A 2,500-nucleotide genomic window follows, 5' to 3' on the forward strand; every position below is an offset into this window, starting at 1 on the left:
TAATTCTGAGGCTGAAGCAGAGTTCTTGCTTCGGGGTTCGATCAAGAAGGGGCTATTATGTTTGCTCCATTGCACAATCAGCTCACCAATTCAGATCATTGGCCTAAAACTTTTGTCCAATCATCGAGTACTCCAAATAAGTTATAACAGTTTTAAATCATGGAGAAACATTACACTCAATGCCAATCATGATTCTCACCCATGATGGGAGTCATAGCCATTAAAGATAAATTCTGATGCAATTGCACAGTGAACTGTTCACATGCTGGAACAGCTTGAGCAAAAACTTCTCTGCTCAATGATGTTTTCCACAAGGAAACCCTGCCTTAAACAAGGCCAGCAAAGTGTTCCTGGTGTGACACCACCTTCCCCTCATACACAAGACAATGACAGTCCCTTCTGGACTGTGACATCATCACATTCCCATTCTTTCATTATATCACTCTTAACAATGGGAAAATGGCAAACGCAACAAAGCATTTGTGTTGAAAAACTTTTGAGATCGAAGAGTGGATGGCACTTTGGATAGAATAAAATACACAGGCTGACCTGGCTTGAACTACAAGAAATTAAAATATTTCAGCTGTTATTGTTTGGGGTGAGTTCATGGTTAGCAAAGCCATGTCAGGACAAGAAAACTGTTGCAAAGAAGAAAATGAGGGATCAGAATCGCAACAGGATAAGTGAGATAGCAGGGAAAAAGGGCCACTACCGTACACCATATACTCAATGGTGCCCTTGGGACCAGGAGGAGATTGGAACCATACTCTGTTCAGAGCGTTGGTGCTGCTTAAGCAGTCTCCTTGGCTATTGGGCACAATCCTGGACGGGTCGCCATTCCGACACAGTATACCAGCATGCTGGCACTCATTTTGACGATCTCGGAAGGATGACAGGTAGAGTCAACCCCACCTGGTATTTATTCAACAGCTGAGCGGGATTTGAACTCAGGATCCGAGGATCACAAGCCCATCACCCAAACCATTAAGCCAACACCAGGCATGGGACCAGGGACCAGGACTGCAATGAACATGTTTAACTCAGCCTTGGCATACAATGAGACAACAGTTTTGACTCACTTGATTTCACATGAAGATGATACTCCATTAATTTTCTCCAATATGAGAACATACAATATAGATTTCCCTCATTAATGTCTCAACTCGTTTATTACTTGGAGTTTGGTTTTAATCAGCAGGGGTTAATTGTAAGACTGCTTTTTTTTTTAAATGTTGCACTATGTATGCTATTCCTTTAGATAATGTTCTCAAGGTAATAAATTAAATTACAGTGAATTCGATGGAGTGCCATTGCAAATCCCCACACTTCCCACCAAAAGCAAGGTTGAACGATGGCAAAAAGTTCCACGAGCAATGACTCGATATGAAATTTTGGGTTAAATTTTTTTTCTTCCGTTTTGACCTCTGTGAACCCTATCACCACCCCCTGGGGCATGAACCGGGGGTCAAATTCCAAAAACTGTTACATATTTCTAGCATTCCCCAATATTGATTGTAAATAAAAAAAATCTGTCTGTAATTGCATTGTTGATGAGGAGCGTAAGCATAACCTGCCTGTAATTTACCCACTAACAGGGAATGTGAGCTGGGATTAGACCATCATGAGACAGGTTAGTTTTACCTGACTGATGCTTTTGTTGCCAGGACAGCAACCCTGCTCAGCAGGAGAGGAACCGCATGTTCAGACACTTGGTGCGTGCATCTGGCTGAGCAGCCAGTGGCGTGAAGCTTCCGTCTGAGGGATTATGGCTGAATTCCCCCCCCCCCCCCAAGTTAGAATCCCTCCTTGGGCACGACGATACTGTTATGCATGGGGCTTTGGCCGGGACAGCGTCCGACTTGTGAGCCAGTGGCCCCCTCTGAGTGGCTTCCAGTGCAGTCCTCCACACAGCATCAGTTTTGAGAATTGCCCCGTGACCCTCTCCAAGCACCGCTTGCGCAGCACGATGGTGGGCACCATGCGCCGAATGACTCGTAAACGACTAGGTTACGGCTCCTTTTTTAAATTTGACCTTTTGACCCTGCCCCAGGGTACAGGGCCAAAAATGAGACTGAGCTTGCATATTGTTGCCATGTTGTGATCAGAAATACGAAGTATGGTGAATTTCTGCACAACCAATTAGGAGGAGATTGCGTGACGGATAGACAGACAGATTGAGCCGATTTCAATATGCCCCGGTTAAAAATAAGTAAATAAAATAAAACGTGAGAATAATGAAGTGGAGGAGAATACATTTGGCTTATCACATAGATACAGTTAAGTAATCATAGGCCAAAAGTCACTCCACTCATGGCTCAGCACACCTCAAAATCAGCACTCCGATGCATGAAATTATTTGAGATGCAAAGAGGCATTTTTGACCAAAGTTGTTTTGTAACTGGAAATATAAGCCACCCTGACATTAAGAGCAGGCCTGAGGGCTAACATTTTGAATGGATTGAGCAGCCTCAAAGCTATACTACGAGAGGCATGTTTTAAA

The 2,500-nt window shown here is 43.7% G+C and overlaps 1 protein-coding gene across 5 annotated transcripts in view; it reads right to left on the bottom strand.

The window, feature by feature from the left end:
* CYP20A1 (cytochrome P450 family 20 subfamily A member 1) overlaps window positions 1-2,500 on the bottom strand; it is a 45,368-nt gene that overhangs the window by 769 nt on the left and 42,099 nt on the right. The window lies entirely within an intron of this gene.

This window comes from Eptatretus burgeri, chromosome 6 (genome assembly GCF_056783735.1).
Source record: "Eptatretus burgeri isolate ZD-2024b chromosome 6, Ebu_testis_v1, whole genome shotgun sequence".
In the NCBI taxonomy this organism is placed as follows: Eukaryota; Metazoa; Chordata; class Myxini; order Myxiniformes; family Myxinidae; genus Eptatretus; species Eptatretus burgeri.